This window comes from Anguilla rostrata, chromosome 10 (genome assembly GCF_018555375.3).
Source record: "Anguilla rostrata isolate EN2019 chromosome 10, ASM1855537v3, whole genome shotgun sequence".
NCBI lineage: Eukaryota > Metazoa > Chordata > Actinopteri > Anguilliformes > Anguillidae > Anguilla > Anguilla rostrata.
Window position 1 is genome coordinate 8,156,183 of NC_057942.1, and position 21,675 is coordinate 8,177,857.

Below are 21,675 nucleotides of genomic sequence, written 5' to 3' on the forward strand. Positions count from 1 at the left end.
TCCCTCAGCCACAAGTTCATATCATTAGCAGAAAGAGAAAAAGAGGGAAAGAGAGAGTTGAGGGGCAGAGGCGCGATTAATGTTTTCCTCCCCAATCCTCTCCTCCAGGGCAGACTTCTCTGGTGCCCCGTCCTATCACACCCCTAACTGACACTGTTTCTCTCCCTCTCACCTGTCTGTCACTCTGTCTGTCAGTCTGTCTGAATGGCGGATCAGGGCGTGTGTGAGGCGCGGAGTGCTTCAGTCGGCGCTGCTGCTCTGATCCTCAAGTTTCGTCTGAACCCCCTCTCCCTCCCTCAGGGGACAGGGGGGCTCCCGTCTCACTGTGCCCGTCACTGCAGCCCTTGTCACCCCCTTTTGGGGTTCGCTCCTTCGCCTCGATCCTCACTTACTGTTCCAGAGCCCCGGTTGTCCTGTGCGTATTGGCCTTCTTGGCTCAGGCCCAAAAGAACCTGCAGCTCTGTGCAGTTTCTCAGAAGGTGAACAGGTGTCTGTGATATAAATGGTTTTTTTTAACCTGTCATCTGACTCCGTGTATAGAAACATGCATGAACTTGCGTGCGCACCAGTGTTAGTGTGTGTGTGCGTGCATGTTTGCATGCTTGTGCATGTGTGTGTGCGCGCGCGCGCGCGTGCGTGTGTGTGTTAATGGTGTTTGAGGTGGTGAGACGGCAGCAGCCTCCTCCTTTTTTAAATGAACACCTTCCCTCTTCTCTCATGTTCCCCCTGGCAGTGATCTGGCAGGGAAAGACAGCTCTCACAAAAGGAGGAGAGAAACAGGGGGATGGGGTGGTGAGATGAAAAGTTTAAGGGGTGAAAATAGAGTAAGGAAGGGAACCTGACAGCACCTTGAAAAGAGCTATTGTGTGTCGGGGAAATGAGTCTGTGAGAGGTGGCTTTGATCTCCAGGAGCTGGGATGGGGGGTGAGGGGGGGAGGGGGGGGCAGGGCGTGCTTGTAAACTGGGCTCTCCATACTCTTTTTTTTTTGGGGGGGGGGCGGAGGGGCGGTGGGTGGAACATGGAGTAAATCCGACTTGCAATTACCTTTGATTAGAAGTCAAACAAAGAGGACAATGGCTCTAATGACTGTACAGAATGAAGCCAAAAGGTCAAGTTTTGAGGTTTGAAATGTAAGGGTTTCATTGAAATCCTTCTGGAGACTCTCAGTTTGAACTTGCTTGGTGTACCAGCTCGTCCCTGAGTGTAGACAAATTAAAAAGGCGAGCACTGGTGCGAGTGTGATAAACAGGTCTTGACGATCGATCGTACCTTGAACCTGCTGCTTCAGGAAACCGTGGGCACAGGAGAGGAGTAGCAATGGGAGGGTCACTTTCGTTAAAGAAGATCAACTTCAGATGGTGAATCTGAGAGAAATGTGCCAGAAAACAAAGACGAACGGATGTAGAGGATGTAGGTGTATCTCCACCTTTGGTTCCCAGCTGGAACGTTGCTGTCGTACCCTTGAGCAAGATAGTCAGCCTGAACCACTTCAGTGAATATATCCAGCTGTATCAGTGGATTATATTTAAAAATGGAATCCGTGTTAATTGCTCTGGATAACAGCATCTGCTGAATTCTAAAATGTCAATCTAAATGTCATAATAGTGTACTGTTTTCCCTCTCAAAAATGGTGGTGGTGAGTATAGGGCTGTATTCACCCTAGTAAAATGGCGGTGGTGAGTATAGGGCGGTATTCACCCTAGTAAAATGGCAGTGGTGAGTATAGTGCTGTATTCACCCTAGTAAAATGGCAGTGGTGAGTATAGTGCTCCATTCACCATAGTAAAATGGTGGTGGTGAGTATAGTGCTGCATTCACCTTAGTAAAATGGCGGTGGTGAGAATAGGGCTGTATTCACCCTAGTAAAATGGCGGTGGTGAGAATAGTGCTGTATTCACCTTAGTAAAATGGCGGTGGTGAGAATAGGGCTGTATTCACCCTAGTAAAATGGCGGTGGTGAGAATAGTGCTGTATTCACCCTAGTAAAATGGCGGTGGTGAGTATAGTGCTGTATTCACCCTAGTAAAATGGCAGTGATGAGAATAGTGCTGTATTCACCCTAGTAAAATGGCAGTGATGAGAATAGTGCTGTATTCACCCTAGTAAAATGGCAGTGATGAGAATAGTGCTGTATTCACCCTAGTAAAATGGCGGTGGTGAGAAAGCTTTAGTCCCGGGACATTCGTGACCTCTCCTTGACTGGAGGAGGACGGGTCGGGGTGACTGATCCCCGTCAAGGCCGCGCTGACGGCCATCTCAGCGCCCAATCATTTATCCATCTGTCACTTCCCTGGGACAGGCCTGGCTAAACCGCCTTCGGGCCCCTCAACTAACAGCCGAAACCTGCCTCTGACTCCTTCTCCCGAGTGAGCGTGTCTCTCACTCTCGCTTTCTCTCATTTTCAGCTCGGCTCAGTTCAATTTAAGTGTTGTAGTGGCATGACATATTCAACAACACGTCTTCCCAAAGCTTGTCAACACGTGCGTTTGTCAGCAAGTCGTGTTGTCATCGTGAAAGGTAAGCTGACAACCTCTCGTACACAAATAGAGGAAGTCTTTTGTACCACACAAAATGTGTGTGTGTGTGTGTGTGTGTGTGTGTGTGTTTATTTGTTTATTTAGGATCCCCATTAGCAATACACAGTGTGCAGCTAATCTTCCTGGGGTCCGAACATAAAATACATACAATACGTTTTAAATTTTATACTGTGTGTGAGAGTGTGCGCGCATGTGTGTGAGTGAGTGAATGTGTGTACGTGTGCATGCCCGTGTGTGTGAGCGTGTGAGTGAGCGAGATTGTGTGTGCGTGTGTGTGTGAGAGAGAGTGAATGACTGATCATGCGTGTGTGTGTGAGTGAGCGAGAGTGTGCGTGTGTGTGCATACTTGTGTGTGTGTGAGCGTGTGAGTGAGCGAGAGTGTGTGTGTGTGGAGTGAGTGATGACCTGAGCATGCGTGTGTGTGTGAGCGGAGTGTGTGTGGTGTTGCATACATGTGTGTGTGTGAGCGTCAGTGGTGAGCGAGGAGTTGGTGTGTTGCGTGTGTGGTGTTGTGCCCCGCAGCCTGCTGGATGTCTCTGAGTTTAGGGCAGTACTGTCATGGAGCTTGATGCTTCCTCTTCGGTTTCTGACTTTTTTGCCTCGGTACCTCTGTTCTTTCCTGGTTTCCCTGTGTTTGTTGGAACAAAGACTTGTCTTCCTAGCTATCTTTCCAATTTTTCCTGTTAATTTAAAACGGTCTAACTATTACATAGTTGCTTTAACATGCAAGCATAACAGTGATTAGATTGTATATTATACAATACCTCACCATCTTTCTGTGAAAGTACTTCTCTCCACTTTGGGGGCTGGTCGGTGATTGACAAACATACGGGGGTAACCTGACCCCATACCCCCCCCCCCCAACCTCCGCCTTCCAGGAATGAAATCTCCAGGCAACGTAACAGAAATCAAACCGAGCTCAGCCAATAGCCTGGAGGAAATGGCGACGCTGGGGAGGGGGTGGTGTAGAACGCAGCGTTCAGCGTTAACTGTACCGGAACATGCCTTCAATTTTTTATTTAATATTTTTTATATAACCCCATTGAAATATTGGCGGTCGGTAGGTGGAAGAAATATATGTTTGACTCTCCGCCCTCTCTCCAGGCCATTGGACGGCCGGGCGGTGTGTCATTCTACTCGGTGATCCGCCAAACATCCACAAGCACCGGCGTCTTGCTCCAAGCTAATTGCGGGCGGCGCGGAGGTCAGCGCGACAAAGGGGCTCCCAGCTCCGTTTAATCGCACAATGTCTGTGCAAAGCATGATGGGGGATGACAGGAGGAAGAGCCGAGCCTCATCTGTCAGGGCCCCCTCTTCCGGGCAATTAGGCCTTTTGTGTTTCTGCGGTTAATTATGTACTGAGACCAGCGACGGGGGGGGGGGGAGACCGCGTTTAATGCGTAAAGGCCCGAATCCTTATCGGGGGGCTCTGGGGGGGTCCTCGGGTCTGGGACAAACCCGCCATACGTGTGTGTTTGTGTGTGAGGAAGATGTGGGATTTTAAGGATAGAACTTAACATGCAGATTTTTTTTATTTTCCTCTTTAAAAAAAAAAAAAAATTATTTCTTGAAGTTTTTTGACACTGGTGTAAATGTGGGTGAGAGCAGGCACAGTAAAGGGAAAAGCAACCTGCTTATCATTACGGGCGCTGCTGTGTTTGCGAATGTGAAAATTGTGTAGAAAGCTGGTTACGGCTAGGCCAGAGAGGAGGCAAAAGCAGTGTTTGTGCTCTGGGTAGAAACCTGAATGCCATTTTCCCCCCGCAGTTCTCAGAGAGAGCGGTTTTGCGGGTATTCTTTGATTATTATTGCATTCACCTCCAGCCAGTCACCAGCACTAAAGTTTGTGCACTAAAACTTTGATTAAAAACACGCATATGAAATCATTGTTCAGGTGTTTGGGGTAGAAACTGCAAAAATTTGGCTGTGAATGAATAAAATCACTTTATGGTAGTACAGGGGGGTGCAGTAGATGTAAACCCTTATCCGGTATCTGGATAAGTGAGTTCTTTTTCTCGCTTTAGAATGTAGGATGTGTTTCATATGGGAGCTCTGGCCTCAGTTCATACAGCTGTGGAGAAGCGAAAGAACTGATCTGAGCAGAATGGCAGTGGAAAACCTGCAGTCACTGTGTGTGTGTGTGTGTGAGTGGGTGTGTATATGTGTGTGTGTGTGTGTGTGTGTGTGTGCGCGCGCACGCGTCTGTGTGTGTGTGTGTGTGTGTGTGTGCGCACGTCTCTGTGTCCGTGCGTGTGTGTGTGCGCGTGTGTGTGTGAGAGAGTGTGTGTGTGTATATGTGTGTGTGTGTGTCATGTGTGTGTGTATGTGGTGTGTATGTGTGTGTGTGTGAGTCCGTTTGTGTGTGTGTGCGCATGTGTGTGTGAGAGAGTGTGTGTGCGCGTGTGTACTTATGTGTATGTGTGTGTGTATTGTGTGTATGTGTGTGTGTGTGTGTGCCTGCATGGGTGTCTGTGTGTATACATATGTGTGTGCATGCATACGTATGTGTGTGTAGGAGTCCAGCAGGGAGCTCCAGTCTTCTGGATGGCCACAGACCACATGCGTTTCTGAACCATTCTGTCATTCCTTACTGCATTTCTGCTTTTACCAGTTTGTGTCTGGGGGATTCGGTCTGTTGTTGTTCTGATCATTTTAAAAAACAGAAATGGTGGACGAGAAGAGAGGAGGAGTGGGATATGAGAGAGGAGCAGACTGGGACAGTAGATAAAAGAAAGAGAGTGAGTGAAAAGGAGGGAGGTTTTATCTTATTTTATTACTGTTATTTATCAGTCTTTTTTATTATTACTTCTATCTCTATATTATTTATCTCTACATTATTATTGTTATTATTATTAATAATATATCTAAATTTAATTGTTATTCATATTATCTTAAAGTAATTGTTATGACAAACTTTGGCTATTTGTTTAGCAAAACGTGTCATATCAATAAAGCATTTACATTTAAAAATGAGAGGGAGAGAGTGTCAAAGAAAGAAAGGGTTGAAGAAAAATGAGAGAAAGAACATGGAAGATAAGAAAAGAAAAAAGTAAGATGAGAGGAGAGGGAGAGGTTTGTGTTGCCATTCCTTGTTACTTATATTTTCTTTTAATAGCCATGAGGGTATAATCATGAAAAATATATGGGAATATGTATTGTAAAATACATAAAATATAAAGTATATCAAGGCAATAAAGAATTTAAATTGAGTTGAATGGCGTTGAACTGAGAGAGAGAGAGAGAGAGAGAGAGAGAGAGAGGAACAAGGAGTGAAAGAATATGGGAGAGGTACAAAGAGATAAAAAGCTGTAAAAAAAATTCAGTTAAGAAAGAGAAACCGTAAGAAATAAAGAAGGGGGTTGAGGAAAAATGAGGAGTAGATGTAGGAGAGAAAGCGAGAGAGAGTCAGTTTTATAGAAAGAAGAAGGAAGAAGAAAATAAAGGGAATTAGGGATGTGTGCGCAGTGATGGGTCAAACAAGGCCTGTCAACAACATGGCTGCTTTAATTTGACATATTAATGTGGCCTGCCAGCACCAATAACTCAGTACATACAGACAGGGGCTCCAGCACATGTGTGCATATTTATTAGGGTCCATAACTTCAAACCCCTTCGTAAAATATTAAATCCCCCCTTGCGCAGAGAACTGCTGAGTGTTATAATAAACCGTCGGACCGTTTTTTTTTTCTTTTTTCTTTCTCCTTTCCTTTTTCTTCCCGTCATAAATTTAAGAGCAAGAGGAAGGAGACAGCAGAAGGGGCTTGTGGGATACGGAGTCATCAGAATGTCTGAAAGAGTAATTCATTTCAATGAATCAGCCCAGACTAAACACCGTGAGGGGGTTAGACGAATGGCGCAATGTTTTTTTTTGTTTTACGTTTGGCTTCTGTGCTGGTGTTTTATTATAATCTATTTGCATTATTTATTTGTTTTACGGATGCTCTTATCCGCGGTGATTTATGGGGCGCCCAGATTCCACGGCCTAATTATACAGCGGGGTTTTTTCGTGGGGGTAAATCAGCTGTAATATGTAATACAAGTGCTCAACATTAATGTTTCTGAGTTTGACTGATGATGCGTTTCAGGGGCCAGCTCCCTGCATCAGCCGCCACTTTGCAGAGCGGCGGTTTGGACTGCGGCCTTCAAGTATGATGTATTTTGTTTCGCGTTGCCGTGGCGAGATTTAAATTCTCCGGCGAGAAACGAACCCTGGCGGATCGTTTCACAAACAAAATGGCTCCTCTCGTAACTCCCAGCGTTTTGCCGCTCTCCAAAGATATGTCTGCGCCGTCGAAAATTTGGCAACCTTCGGCTAAACTTCTGTCCAGACAAGGACATTTATTCGTCCTACGCCCAGAGTTTATCTTTAAAGCAGCTGAGGGCCCTTGTATTGCTTTAATGGTAACATGCAAGCAAGCAACAGCGCTTGGCAGTATTCATTTTTCAAGTTCGTTGGCTATCAATCTAGTTGGCTAACGTACACCGCAAATCTTTCAGTCCCTCTGCTGTTCAACAAAAACACAATTTTTCTTTTTGAAGACACATGAAGAACTGTTGCTGTCAGTCGTCATTCCAATAGCAGGTCATGGACTCCTCTGCAGGAATCTTGGTTCAGTCCTGGTCATGGATTTCTGCTTCAGATGGAGTAGAGAGAGCTGGGCCAACAGAGACTTATAGATTAGGGTGTGATTCTGTGATGCTGTGATGAGGAAGCATGAACAGGCTGAAACATTGTAACCAAACCATCAAAGCTCAGGTGGAACAAGGCTGGACTGACAGGAGATCCAGTGTGTGGGAGTTTCTTTTCATATTCACAAGGTGTGCAAACATTCACAATTTACTCTGCAGAGAGTGGGGGAAAAAAATGTTTTTATTTTAAAAAGATCTCTATCTCAGAGTATGAGGTACCCTTCCCGGTGATCCCTTGTAATTTAAGAGGTTATCCCTCTTTTTTGCTTTTATTCAACTACTTGTTCCCTTCTTCATCTGGGTTTCATTCTGGTCTACATTAACTTTGCATTTTCATTTTTTCCACTTGCCGTTGGCTGCATTCAGCCTCGGACAGCAGGGGCTTGTGGGTAAAGAGGGGAACAGGACTACTAGGGTGGAAAGGAACTGGTCATCTGGTCCGTCATACTCAGTGGGAGAGGGGCTGCATTTATCATGCCTTAATCATCACAAACCAGTCAACTCCGGCAACGCTGATTGGCTCTTTAACAGCCCCCTCCCATTGCACTGTTCCTCTGGTTCTTTCCATGTTCCTGGGCCCTGTCCTGCCCAGCTCTCAGTAATGATGAAATGAGATTTCCGCTTGCAGGTGTCCCACACTCATCTGTTCACCTCTCAGTCCAATTCATTCACCTCTCAATCTCATTCATTCACCTCTCAATCTAATCCATTCACTTTTCAGTCTCATCCGTTCACATCGCAGTCTAATTCATTCACCTGTGTTTTTTACTCTGAGGGCTCCAGTAGTGCTTTCCTGGGACATCAGGAAGCAGCGCTCTCATCACTCCACGAAACCGTCCGTACAATCCCAGCCGGGATGAATTCAAGCCTACCCACAGCCCAGAAAGAAACAAAAACTTTGGAGGGTTTGGACTTTGCCTTTAAAATATTCTCAAGGAGGAAGAAGGAAGGAAAACAAGAATTGAGGTTTAAAAAAAAGAAAAAACAAAAACTAAAACCCTTGAAACGGATGAAAACTTTCCGCGGCACTAATGGCCTCGTTGACAGGCTGGAAGGAAGCTGAAGGATAAGGGTGATCTGGGCTTCAGGACAGGCCTCCGGCAGCCACCGCCTCCCTGACATTTACGGCTTAGAGGAGCTTCGGATAAGACCGCCGGGAGAAAGGAACCCACGGAGAGATCCGCGCGCTCGCTTCCCCCACGGAGAACGCCCTCGACCGGAAGGCCCCCCCCGTGCCAGAGACAAACAATGGCGCGATCCGGAACTCTGGGGTTCATCTCTTAGGCCTTACCACACCAAGAATTCCAAAGGAGGGGAGGGGAAGGGAGGGGAAGGAGGGGGGAAGGAGGGGGAAGGAGGGGTGGTTCTCGTTGATGGGAAGTGGAATTTATGAACCATAAAGAAATCTTATGGAAGATAAAATAAGTCAATAATTTCCAGAATGAGTAATGGCACCTCTCACCGCAGCCTCCTCGGTTTATATCTTCATCAAAAACCTGTAATTCTGCTGTGAAAGAAATGTTGCAAATGATTAATGTTTATGAGTAAGTGTGTTGTATCACATATTTTGAATTTATTTATCGCGGCTGGCTCTTTAACGGACTCGTTGTTGGCTGAAGCCCATGCGTACTTTTTATTTTATTTTATCTGAGGCATTGTGACACCCAGGCGTGCTGTTTGGTTAGAGATTTGAGGGTGTGTATGCGTGTGTGTGCGTTTTGGAAATTTATATTGGATATAAATTCACTATACGCAATAACTGTTTCTTTCCGGTCTGAGTAATGAGCAGTTTGCAGGGCGTGAATATGTAAGTAAAATGCAGGCACTTTAGGAACAGAAACCAAATACAAATCTTGGTCTGGCCGTGCAAACATACCGTTACAATGACACAGTGACAGTCACACAATCGCGCCTTTTCGTTTAGAAAAAAGGAACCAGCTTTAAGTTACTGTTATGACGCCTGCCATAAAATAATTCACATTATGTGTTTGCTTAGCGGAAGCCATAAAACCAGGGGGACTCACATTTTTTAATTCTACCCATTCATAAAGCTGATATTTACTGAAGCAATTCGAGTTGCGTTGCAATGGCAGAATTCCACTTTGGGGCTTAAACCTGCAACCTCTCAGTTGCCACCCCAGGTCCCTAACCGTCATTCTGCCCAAGATGGAATAATCACAGTATAACGTAAGGAAAAAATGGGCCATACAGTGCTCCCATTTTCCTGTATTTTGACTTACAACTTATAACTTCTTCTGTCTTCTTTATTTTGACTTGTAGCTTCTTCCTCTCTTCTCTTTTGCTTCTGGTCTGACTGTATTCATTACATTACATTACAGGCATTTAGCAGATGCTCTATCCAGATACATTGCATCCATTTATACAGTTGGATATATACTGAAGCAATGCAGATTAAGTACCTTGCTCAAGGGTACAACGACCGTGTCCAACTTGGGGATTGAACCTGCAACCTTTTTGATTACAACACCAGCTCCTTACCCATTATACTACACTACCGTCCCGCATTCATCTTCATCATGTGCCCCTAAATCACGTTCTCCTATTTTTTTCAGAGGGGACGTTTCTTCCTACATTCTTTTGTTTCTTTCTCCCCCCTTTTTCGTGCCTTGGATGAAGTGTGACTGAGCGGTGGAGCAGCACATGACAGGAGTTCAGATGGCAGGCAAGAATAAATTCAGACATGTGATGCAATCTGAAGAGGTCACAAGGTCTTCTCCCCCCTCTACCATAAAACACTAATTTTAAACATATAATCTGTGCAGTTGTTGAGAAGCACACGCTCTCTTATTCTCTCGCTCTCTCTCTCTTTCTCTCTCTCTCACTCACACACACGCACACACGCACACACACTCACACACACACACAGTCACAGCGAGCTGCTATCTTGCTTCGATCAAAACAAGAAATGTCCAAACAGAGGGCATGAAACATCAGTGCAGAGGAGCTCAAATTGAAAGTGACAGCTTGACATATCATATAACACCCATAATGTGATTAGGCCAGTGTGCTGCTTTCTCTCCGCACTCTCAGAAGTAAAACGTTACGTGGCATCAGCCTGTGCTAGACATATTCAATCTCTTTCTGTAAAAAAGAGAGAGAGAGAGAAAGAAAGAGAGAGAGACAGAGAGAGAAACTGGCTGATTTTTACCCTCTTAATCCTGCTGGAGATTGTTCATGCTTTAAAGAGAATCTGGATAATGCTGTAGTGAAGTTGTGGCCATTGGTTAGGAATTGCAATTGCAAACACATGTGGGGGGGGGGGGGGGTTTGGGGGAATCGAGTTTCATGGTTTAAGTATGTGTGGGCCAAAATCAGTGAGTTTCTGTGGGGAAAAAGATTACCCAAAACAATCAAACAATGCTGGCCCTAAGTCACTATATCTGTGGAAATAAGCGCAACTGTACAATAACTAAAAATTCTCTTTTATAATGTTAATAATGTTATAAACTGTACCTATGGCGAATGGAATGTGTAGTTATTACATTAATGGGTATTACCACTTCTTGCCAATAAAGTGTAATAGCAATAAAGCAATAGTTTAATGCATTATAATATTCAATATGACTAAGCAAAATAAATCTATCATAAATATAGCAGATTTTTAGTGTTTATGATATGGGTGTCCCTGGTTTCATCTGATATATCACCTTACTGAGGGAGGGTAAGTCATTAACCAATCAAAATGTCCCAAGATCGTGAATCAACTTCTGTCTCCTGAAGCACCTTATGTACTTAGGAGGCCAGGAAAGTATGAAGAAAAAATAGACTTATCAAGATAAGAGAAACAAAAGAAGTAGAGAGAGCTGAAGAGGATATGGAGAAGAATGGGGATGGAATGAAGGGAGACAATAACCAGGAGAAAGAGGGGGAAAAGGAGAAGATCGAGTGACTGAAATGGTGGATAAAGAGAACGAGAGAAAGGGTGGAGGAGAAAAGACAGAAAAGGATTGGGGGGTGTTTGGAGTTAAAAAAAAAAAAATGGCAGCCCAGTCCAGCAGGAAATTCAATAAAAATTCTTCAAAAAGGGCCGAGGCTGACATTGAAAAATAGCAGAATTATAAAATGGGAGCGAGGTAAAGAAAGAGAAGAGTTATTATATTTGGCAGAGAGAGAGAGGTGGGGAGGGGGGGGGGGAGAGGGACAGCCCTGGGCTGCACTTTCAAATGAGCCGTCACCTATTGAGGGAGTTAAGCCTTGCGTTGATTAAATACGGAGCCTGCAACCTGCAGCCCGCCAGCAACGGGAGAGAAAGAGGGATGTCTGCATTCAGAGAGGGAGGGAAAGAGAGGGGGAGAGGGGAGGGAGGGGAGGAGGGAGGGCTGGGGCTGGACAGGAGAGTGCATTGGGCACAACAGCAAAAAAAAAGAAAAAAAAGCTTTAAATACCCAAATAAATAAGCTCTACTGGAGAGGACACAGAGTACGTTTACAGTGATAATGGACAGAGAGATGGAGGGAGGGAGGGATGGACGGATGGCACGTGCTGGGAGGATAGAGTGGGTTGGGGAGGGAACAGCCTGCAGAAGTAAAGGAGAGAAAGGAGGGATGGTGGGGAGGAGAGGGGAGCTTTGGGGTGTCAGAGATGGATGGATTGGCCTGCCATATACTGAGAGACAGAGGGCCCCAGGTTCTCTCAAATGAGGGTAATTCTTCAAATGTGTTTAAAAAATGTGTCAGCTGGCCAAGAGGCAAACTGGCCCAGTGTGGTCAAGCTATCTTTCTTTCTCTCTCTCTTTCTCTCGCTCTCTCTGTCTCCCTCTCCCTCTCTCTCTGCCCAAATGAAACCAAATTAATTTGAATGATCGATTTAGTGGCAATTTATTAATGTGTCAGAAACATCACGGAACTAAGCATCATGCTATATGAACCAAGTAGCATCACAATGAAAGTACTGTACACCTGTATAGATTTGCTACTGGTGTTCTTAATTCAAGAGAGGGAGAGTGCTCTTAATTCAAAAACGTGTTACCATTACCCTCCACACCCCCCACGAGGGGTGGAGTGCGCTGTCCCCCCCCCCCTTTGCCACCCCCCCGCTCACGGAAAGCTCCGGAAGCTGCTGATGGGATGTGACTTGGGCGACCCCTCTCCTCCCCTGCAGACACGGGCACAGCAGAGATAAGCAGTGGCGTGCGGCTGTGCGGTACACGCAGAGGGACGGTCGATTGGGGGTGGCCCTGACCTCGTCTCTGCCCCTGCCCCCATCGCTGCCCCCATCACTGCCCCTGCCCCAGCCCCTGCCCCTGTCCCTGCTCTTGGGCGGAGTAGCAGGGGGACAGGTGACCCGTGTGGCTGCTGATGTGGCCGGCCTGCCTGCCTCTGTGCTGTGGGGGCAGGATGCTCAGCAGAGCGAGGAACCGTGACCTGCTTTCACACGGCACACACACACACACACACACACACACACACCAAACCGCACGTCCCCATGAGTCACTTGTACAGACACGGCGTAATTTCACGGGTACTATGATAGGGTACTGTGTACACACACACACACAGAAATACACAATGCAGGCTTTGTGTAAGGAATGGCGTTTGGTAATGAGCGCTCTGCCACAGGGCCCCACAAGTACACGGTCATTTCCTTCCCCCCCCGGTCCGCTCGCCGTCCCGTTTGAACGACGGCAGCTCCCCCAGCGCTCGCCCGCCCCTGTGCGTTTGGGGGGGACGCGGAGTGGTGACTGAGAGCAGAAGCGAAGCTCGGCGTTGCGCGGAGACACATGTCAGGACTAATCCGGGCTCTCGGCACAGTCAGGTGGATGTGTGGGCTTTTCCGCCTTGGCCAGGGGCCCCTCCGTCAAAGTCAGCCTCGCAAACTCCAAGTGACGCGTGTAGCCGGGAGCGGCGGGGCTAATGTTACAGTACCAGTGAGCGGGGAGAGAGGCGCACATTCAGTGTTCGGCAATAATGATAACATCTTAGTCACTCTCTGTCTGTCTCTCCCTCTCTCTCTCTCTCTCTCTCTTATGTCTCTCAGTTTCTGCCAGTCTGTCACTCTCCTCCCTATCTGTCTCTCTCTTCTCTCCTTCTCTCTCCCTGTCTTTTTCGCTCCTAACTCTTTCTCTCTCACTGCCTCTCTGTATTGCTCTCTCTCTTTCTCCCTCCCTCTCTCTCTCTCTTCTTCTCCTCTCTCTCCTCTCTCTCTCCCTCCCTCCCTCCCTCGTTCTCCTGGTCCCCTTGTCTCATGCCCTGGGTATAAGGACGTCATGTTGCGTTTTGAAGATAAAGGCTGAGGACTGACGCAGAGAGACAGTTTGGTGACAGGCCTCACGCCGACACCGGCACTGCCAAACGGGCGGAGGCAGAGAGAAATATGCTGCATGTCATTTTCGGTAAAAAATGAGGGACGTGTGTGTGTGTGTGTGTGTGTACTGTACATGCGTGTGCGCATACAGTGTGCACATGCATGTGTATACATGCGTGTCTGGGTGCTCTCGTGCACACGCGTTTGCAAAATTAATAATATAATCAGTAGGCAAACAGGGAGCCCATTGTTGTTTTTAAATCCTCTTTTTTATCGTGCACACTTCCAGCAGATAAGGTTTTCATCAGAGCTCCTCCAGTCTATCTCTAGTCTCTTTTCACCTTTGATGAAAATGCAAAATGGGGGAAAAAAAACTGAGTGGAAAAGAAAACAAGTCTCGAAACTTAACACGAAACATATTTACTGTCAGCACTCTCAGTTTAATACAAAAGTAACTGACTGCCACAGCGTTTACCGGCAGGGCTGAATTTAATCTCATCTCCCCCAGGAAATGAATGCTGGTGACAGGAATGTCAACTCCATTTTGTTTCGTGCTTTGCCGGAGAACAGTACCTGTCTCTGTTTCGCTGTTGCACAAGTGCCCAGTCATAGCTGCCCCGCACGCGCGCACACGTGTGTGAAGCTAAACCGGTCTTACTGTCAATCTTTCAACCGTACGACTAACACGTTAAAAAAAAAAAAAAGATAAATTATTTTTGAAAAATCGCCCAGAGGAAAATCCAGTTCATTTAAAACCGTTCCTCCTTCTGTCAAGATAACTGTAATTTAATGCACCTCGGCTAAAAACAAAAACTAGGGGGAAAAGTGAGAGAAATCAGCCTCTGATTTAGATGGGCAGCTTCAAGCTGTCCTCTCTACTGAGAGTTCTCCTATAGCTTTCAGCTCTCTCATAGACTCTGTGTGCTCAGTAATGTGTTTTATCATGATTGCGCCTTTTCAGGTATATCATGTAAGACTAAAATTAAAGTCACTGCAATCCTGGGTTTTTGCTTCTCTGGGTTTGAAAGACTTGCATTGCTGTGAAGTTTATTGCGGCAAATGTTTTGTCAAATGTACTATGGATACGATTTCGATTTCATTTTATCTTGATTGAACTCCTTAGCTGTTGTTTCCCACCACAGTGCAGGGCTACTAAATTAGCCTTGAAAAATAAAGATGTTTATCATAATTTTAAAAAGCACAGCAATGTGAGGTAGATGATCGTTAGCATCGTTAGCATAGGGCGGGTTGCAGGCAGTGGGTTGAATATCAGCCCAGTGACTGTTTGCTGTGGTTTCTGTGCAAACTCAGGGCTGTCTGCCTGAGGGGCTTTTGATTTTGGTGTCAAACTCTCTCACCCCCGTGGGCATCAGAGGGATGGGAGGAGACGTGTTGCTAAACCCCTCCATGGCCCAGATAAGTTTTCATTTCAACTCACCCCCCCCCCCTCTCTCTCTGCCTGTCAGTCACAGAGGGGGTGCCCCCCAAACAGGATGTCCTGCCGTGGATGAACTTTTGGGCCGAAGAGTTCGAGAGGGTGAAGAGTTCAAGGAAAACCGAGCCGGCGACAAGAGAGGTGAGTTCTGGGGAGACGCAGGGGTTAGGATGGGGGTCGGCGGAGGGTGGCTGTGGGGGGTTTGGGGGGGGGGGGGGAGAGTCCAGACGCTGGATAAACCACCCCAAATATTCTTCTGTCCTCTCTGTGTTTCTTTTCCTGGGACACTGTTCTTTGATAGCTTGGGATTACAGGGTTCTATCTGACTTTTTTGTTTTTTTTTCTTCCAAAAAATGAGTTATTAACATTTGAATGCTCTTTGTCTTCTATCTTACCACAACACCACAGAAATAACATCTGAAATCACTTTTGCTACACTTTTTTTTTTTCTCTCCTGACATTTAAAACTACCAGATGCGATACAAAACAATGCAAAAGCTGTGGGACTTGAAAACTCTGAAGCTTGTTGTCTCAAATTTATACTGTCTGCAGATAGAATGCTGTAATTACAAGCTTGTGATCTGGTTTGCCGGAGGATCTTGGTGGTATTTGACTTGGCTCGGCTCGGTTTCCACCACACCCATTCAAGATTATTTGTAATATGGGAGCGAATCATAAATCTCTCTGAGATTCCAGCGATGACAGGCGGGCCTTTCAATGTTAAAAACACAGAGCTGAATATCTACTCACCATCCTGAGCATCTTTGTGCTCAGGATGGTCTCTTTTTTTCCATGTGGCGTTTGGCAGCTGTGTACCGATCCATCCCGCTGCAAAGCCACTGAGATGAAACCGAAAAGCCCATTGAAATAAAAAAGGCATTTATTGAGTTTATGAAAAGGCCCATCGCATGTGCGTACATTTGTTGGGAAATGTAATTGATAAAACGGGAGTGAGAGGGAGTCTGAGGAGATATTCTTGGCTCGGAGGATCATGTGCTATTTTGGCGGAGTGGTGTCAGAGGAGCGGCGCTAGCAGGAAGCGGTTAGCGGTGTTCGGTTGCGTTCTGATACGCGCCGCGGAGGGAAAAAGCGGGAGAGGTGCACTTAGCGATGCCGCGCAGCAAACCGCTCGCCCCTGAACGCTTTCATATCAATCTCCATCGGCACGGCCGCTATCGATCAACACATTAAAATACTTAACGGAGCAGGCCGGGCTGATGCTGATTGATTGTGAACAGCGATGTCTGTCGTCTTACAGCGGCAAGACGTGGGTGAAATTTAATGCTGTAACTGCGTGACTTAATTTTTTTTTACAAACATTGTGTGGTCCAGCAAAGGCATCTATTTAATTATCCTGGCCATGTACCTTTACAGTACTGGAAGGACTTAACATTAGGACTTAAATGGGAAAAAAATTAATATGATGAATAGCAATGAATTTAACAAAAAATTCCAATACTTCAGAGAGGTAATGAATTATTTGTTTATTTATTTACTTAATTGTATTTGTTTGTTTGTCTGTGTATTGCACCAGATATGGCTCCACATGCTCATTTCCATCTGTGCTGCCCATATACTGTGAAATGTTGATTTAAATATCTCCTCTGATCTTGATATTGTGTATTCAGTGTCTGCATTCTGCATTTCTGTAAGGGGGGGCAGTGGGGTGGGGGAGGGGGTGAAGACCACATCAGAAGCGGAGACACGGCTCGTTTTTTCGGCCAGCGAGCACAGTAATGGATTTTCGCGTCAGGCTCGTCTGAGCCTCGTGGCTAAATTAGAGCCGGCACGTGATTGTCCGAGGCTGAGGTCAAGGGGAGACTTGACGCCCGACACTGTGTGTGTGTGACAGTGCATGCTCGGTCATGTGGGCCCGTGTCATAACCTTAACAAAGACTGCCACTGAGACAGCAGGACCTACAAGGATGCACCAATGAATTAATAATAGTAATAGCATGATAATAATAAATTCAATTTTAGTGACCACTTTTCCACAAACTCAATGCAGAAAATGTTGACAAAATGAATGGAGGGAATGTGTAAGATACTCTTTTTTTAGTCACTTGTTTGGTATGTAAGAACTCTTATGTAAATCGGGGGGGGGGGGGGGGGGGTCTGATTCATAAACGTCTGCAAGAAATATTATTTGCACATTATTATATAGTATTATAATACTATTTAAAGTGTAACCTCTATTTTGGCTAAAGCATGGATACTTTGGGGTTTCTGTAGCAGTTAAAGAGAAGATCCAAGGACTATAAAGTCACTGTGGATGCATACCCACCCCATTTAAGAATCTCAAGGAAGTTTTAAAAAGAACTTCTGTAATGAATTTAAATGTCTGGGGGGGAAAAAAGTAACCAAGGATTTTTTTTTTTTTTGACAAATTAGCTAGAACACTTTTGACTGTCGAGCTGCTAATTTATGGCTGTGCAAACTTCCAAATGTTTGGCTTGGACGTTCAACATGGCGTCCCGCAGCTCTCTGAGGTGACTTGCGGTGTGAAAAACGGCCGTGGTGTTTTATTATGTATGCCATTCTCTCTCTCTCTCTCTCTCTCTCTCTCCGTCCCCCCCCCCCCCAGTCTTTTTCACGGAGCGATTGCTTTTAATGCTCTGGAGTGCCGTAAGAGAAGGGCGATTCCTGTTCGCATTAATAAAAATAATATTTTTCAGAGCGAGGTCTAATGGTCAAAATGTCACTTTTTATAGCTCGCCTCTTTTCCCCCTCCAACCATAACTCAACAGAGCGCTCGTTTATGTTCCGGGGGGCGGGGGGGGGGGGGGGGGGGGTTGCCGCTCGGCTCCCTTGCTTTGTTTGCGCTCATGCGCACTCGGGGCGGTCCACATGCCACTCTGGACGCCCGTGGAGGGGACGTACCTGCAGTGGCTTCGCGGCGGCGGCGGATTACCTGCGGTACCTGCTGGGTGACAGAGCGCCTGCCGTTATGGGCGACGGTCTTTCAAGTTCCTCTGTGGGGGCGGGGACTCCGCCCCCTCAGGGTTTAATTGGCAGGGTGAAACTCTCCTGCCCTGTTCCGCACCCCTGCCCCTCGCCCCCCCCCACGATAATAAAACAGGAGTCATGCACAGTGCACCCTCCCAGAGCTATGTTTGCTGATGGGGGGGGGGGTAGGGGTGTCAAGAGGGAAAGTGGAAGAGAAGAGGAGAGAGGGGGACACAGAAGGAGAGGGACGGAAGAGAGCAAGAGAGCGATAGAGAGAGAGCAGGGGGAAGGAGAGAAAGAGAGGGTGAAGAGAGAGGGAGTGAGAGAGAAAGGGGGAGAAAAGGAAGAAAAGCGTTTGAGAGGGAGAGAGAGAGAGAGAGAGAGAGAGTGCGCTCAGAGAAAGTGAGTGTGGTGTAGCATTGCAGCCTGCCAGCCACAACCCGGGTTTAATTAATAGCGAACAGAAACGCAGTCAGTCACACAGGGGCCCTTGAGCTCAGAGAGGCGGCTCTGACAGGCCTGTAGCGCTGACTTGCTGCTAGCGCACAGCCGGGACGCTAAGCAGCGCGGGGAGAAAACTGCTGTTTGAACTCAAACGTTCTGAGAGACCACAGCCAGGGGTGACGGAGAGTCTTGGGTGACCCCTTGTAACCCTGGGGACCCCTGCTTCTGTCTGTCTGTCTGTCTGATGGATGGATGGAGGTGCTGGGATTAGGGGGTGGGGCTTGTGTGTGTTTGTGTGTGTGGACGTGTTGTGTGTGTGGTTGCGTGTGTGTATGATGTGTGGTGTGTGTGTGTGTGTGTGTGATGTGTGTGGTGTGTGTGTGTGAGTGCGTGTGTGTATGTGGTGCGTGTGTGTGTGCGTGTGTGTGTATGTGCGTGCGTGTGTGTGTGTGTCGCGTGTGTGTGTGTGTATGTGTGTGTGTGGTGTGTGCTGCGGCGCGCGCGTGTGTATGTGTGTGTGTGTGTATATGTGCGTGTGTACGTGCGTGCGTGTGTGTGTACGTGCGTGCGTGTGTGTGTATGTATGTGGGTGTGTGTGTGTGTATATGTATGTGTGTGTGTGTGTGTGTGTGTGTGTGTGTGTATGTGCGCGCGCGTGTGTGTGTGTGTGTGTGTGTATGTGTGTGTGTGTGTGTGTGTGTGTGTGATGTCGCGCGCGCGTGTGTGTATATGTATGTGTGTGTGTGTGTGTGTGTGTGTGTGTGCTGAATTCCTGAGGAGTTCATGGTGAGGCCAGGTCCCATGGCTGAGTGCAGAGGAAGCCCATTAATAACAGGGGCCTGACACCAGGACAGCGCGGCGTATAAATGATGCCTTCTGTTGCCGCGGGAGAGCCGGTCAGTCACGCAGTGAAGGGGTCACTGTTCCGCAGGGAGGGGGGGCCCACGCCCCAGCGCTCCGCTACACCCCGGAGCTGTGTGGGGTCTCTGTGTACCCAGTTACGTGGGGAGCCCCACACCGCAGCACTGGGCCCCACCCCAGAGCTGTGTGGGGTCTCTGTGTACCCCCTTACTGGTTTATCTGTCCCGCTCCTCTCCTGGCTTTCAACTTTGTGAGAGTGCCTGTGCTTTGTGAGTTATACTTTTTCAGGTAAGGGAGAGAGAGGAAAAAATGTATTTTTACTTATTATGTGTGAGTGTTGCTCTTAAGCTTGTGAATGTGTGTTGTCTTAGCAGTAATTCGATTTAGTGGGATTATTTTCTTTGGCATTAAAAAGTCTTTCTCTCTGACTGCAAATGCACACATGTTTAGGTGCTTGCATGTGTGCAAGCATGCGCGTGTGTGGGTGTGTGTATATCTGCGTGTGTACATGCGTTTGTGTGTATGTGAGTGTGTGCGTGCGTGCGCGCGCCCGTGTGTGTGTGTGTGTATGTCTGTGTGTGTGTGTGTAACCCTATCAGTGTGCGCTCTGCGTACGGCCTTGTCACTGTGAGGGAAGACTGATGGGCCGTCGCAGGCAGGATGGATTCCTGCTCGTCGGGGTCCTTCAGAGTTTGCAGGGCTCGCCTTTGATCTGCCTGATGAATAATGAATGAGGAATGAGGCGTTAGGTGGACAGAGTGTGTGTTCCCCACCCCTCTCCCCCCCCCCCGCCCCCTCACCCCCTCACCCCCCTCACCCCATGTCTCATTGCATTACAGAGCAGAGGGAGAGGTGTCTGAGGAGACAGGGGTGATTGAAAGGGGACGGGACAGGGGTCAGGGAGAGGCCAGCGCAAGGCCAAGAGCTCACGGCGCACCAGGCCTGGCTGGGCCTGGCTGGATCCCTGCATGGCAGCTGTTTCTCCCCCCGGGCTGAGTGAGGGCCGCGGCCCTGCTGCTCAGAGTGCTGATCTAGGAGCAGTTTTGCCTTTTAACTCATAATGGATTAGGATGTGGACTCGGGGGGGGATTGCTGATCCTAGATCAGTTCTTCTGCTCTGAGAGGCTTTATCAATATGGACCCCATCTTCATGAGTGGATTCTTACAGCTGCAGCCTGATTTGAGTGAAAGGAGTATTTTTCATGTCATGACCTGGTCACAGTCACTGCTGGACAGGTATAGGCTGGTCTGGACATGTGGGGTGAATACAAAATTTCATTCTAAGGATCTATATGTTATATGGCCTTCAATGAATTCCCTTTTCTCCGCCCCCCCCCCTCTCTCTCTCACACACACGATAGATTAAAAGTGAAAAGTGAGAATGAAAACCAGGTGTGTGAGCTTTTTTGGAGGGGGTGATTTAGCTGTTGTCGGCACCCCCAGCTGGGCTCTCTGTGGTCAGGGTTGACATGGGGGTCAAAGTGGAGGCTGCTGGGGTTGCTGTTTGTTGGTGTGGACCCGGGCGTAAAGCTATGCCCCAGGGAATTCTGGGAGCTCAGCAGAGAGGCGGAAGTCAGTGAGAGAGCTGAATCCATATCTTCTCCTCTAACCTCTTCCTCTGTGCATATTTTCTCATTTTATGTGAGATTTGCAAAGGCATATTCCTCCTAAGACCTCATTTTTGTCCCCTGTAGGGAACATGAGTCTCTGTCATTAATATCAAGAACCATATATTCCACTATGCTGAAATCTACCCTAACAAGGGACATTCAATAAGAAGAAATAATATTTTTGAAAATGTTTTCGCAGCAACATGTTCTTGTCATCCGAGACACCCGTATTATGTCATAACAATTTGAATAATTATACATTATTTTCTGCCAAGTCTCACGAGGATATGGCACTTTTAATTACTGTTACTGCTCTGAATTTTCCGCTATAACGATTTTGCTCAATTTTTTAAATTTTTTTTATTATTATTGATACATGTTGTTCTTTCCCACCAATGCTTCTGACTGCTTTGTTGGAGAAGGGGCCCTGTTTCCTCCTGGTAGAAGTTCAGCGAAGTTCCGCATTTTCCCCATTGAATTTACATGTGGATCCGCGTGTCTGTTCTTTGTCAAAACACACTGAGTTTGTGACCTGGGAGCACTTGTGCAGGATCAAACGGGCTGTCAGAGGCACAGAGATCCCCGCTGACACGCCGGCAGCTTGATTGATGGAGGCAAAATACAGGTTGTGTTGTGGAAATGAAACCTGATGCTAATAACAAGCTGCTGGCTTTCAGTCCTCTTCCCTGAGCTGTCTGCTGCATGACGATGCAAATGTGGGATTGGGAACATAACCTCACTGATAATATTATTAATGGGTTTTTTTTATTTTTTTATTTTTATGAGTATTATATAATAATACGATTTGGCAAATTATGTTATTTAGCGTGTTATCTCATTCGCAGATGACACAGATGCGTTGCGCAGTGCTACAGTTTAGTTTCAGGC

The 21,675-nt window shown here is 47.0% G+C and overlaps 1 long non-coding RNA gene across 2 annotated transcripts in view; it reads left to right on the forward strand.

The window, feature by feature from the left end:
• Window positions 1-20,938, forward strand: part of LOC135264887 (uncharacterized) — a 39,654-nt gene extending 18,716 nt beyond the window's left edge. Inside the window, exons 3-4 of one of the 2 annotated variants that reach the window (XR_010332817.1) lie at window positions 14,958-15,067; window positions 20,017-20,938. This is a non-coding gene — a long non-coding RNA (uncharacterized LOC135264887). The remainder of the gene's footprint in view (window positions 1-14,957; window positions 15,068-20,016) is intronic. The other variant, XR_010332816.1, reaches the window with a different exon arrangement.
• The last annotated feature ends 737 nt before the right edge of the window (window positions 20,939-21,675 follow it).